Source organism: Halyomorpha halys, unplaced genomic scaffold (assembly GCF_000696795.3).
Source record: "Halyomorpha halys isolate HHAL.00 unplaced genomic scaffold, Hhal_1.1 Scaffold484.1, whole genome shotgun sequence".
Taxonomy (NCBI): Eukaryota; Metazoa; Arthropoda; class Insecta; order Hemiptera; family Pentatomidae; genus Halyomorpha; species Halyomorpha halys.
In genome coordinates, this window is record NW_027107936.1 from 399849 (window position 1) to 400782 (window position 934).

At 21.5% G+C, this 934-nt stretch overlaps 1 protein-coding gene across 1 annotated transcript in view; it reads left to right on the forward strand.

Annotated features, from left to right (window-relative positions):
- Window positions 1-735, forward strand: part of LOC106683449 (ecdysone receptor) — a gene marked incomplete in the record, with an annotated part of 26096 nt that extends 25361 nt beyond the window's left edge. Inside the window, 1 exon segment of the mRNA XM_067046300.1 lies at window positions 379-735.
- Window positions 736-934: the final 199 nt, after the last annotated feature.

Sequence of the window (934 nt, forward strand, 5' to 3'; positions counted from 1 at the left end):
CTCAGTATCTTGAATTTTTAACTACCAACAAAACTAAATAAAACATCATTTAAAGTAAAATAAATTTTCTAAAATATGAGCCTTGAAAGAGCTGTAATCAACTAAAATAATGTAAGAGAATAAGATAACATTTAATGTTAAATTAAATTAGTCAATTAATAAATAAATTAAATGTTGTATTATTAATTTACATTATTTTAATATTGACTATTTTCGTTATTTCGACGGTACCCGGACCATCTTCATTTTATTTATAAAAATATATTGTCATATTTATTCATCTATCATTAAAGTATAATTTTGTAGTAAATTAAATAAAATATTGTAACCTTTTTATTTCTATATAAATTGTTTAATGATTAATACTGTCAATTACAGGTATTCTATCTCGAGGGGAAGACATACGCTTTGCTAAATTGTTGTTCTGAATCCCTTCACTGGGATTTTTAAAAATTTATTTATGACGAATGGTTTACTTATAATTACCATAATTATTTATTTAAAATAAATTTGTTCTTAAAATATTGTTAGTTCTTGTGACACTATGAAATGTGATATAAATTCATGAACCTTGTTGAAATGTAAATAATCTAATGTATGTTATTTTATAAACGACTTTGTACATATTGTAACTAATTAGATTCGTTTTTCTTTATAATTTAGAAAATAATAAATTAAAATTTGTTTAAAATATGTATGTATAGAGAGATAATTGTTGTATCCTGTATCAGTGTTTATATCTAGTTATTGATGAACTTTTATATTTATTTGACATATAATAAAATTCTGAGCATGTTAAGCATTTTTTTTTATATAATTAAATATTTTATATTTTGCAATTAATTCCTTGTGTCTCAGTATAATTCAATTAAACCACTTATTGCAAATGAAAACATACAAAGCTCTTCCCCAGAGTAAAAAAAAAAATTGCTAG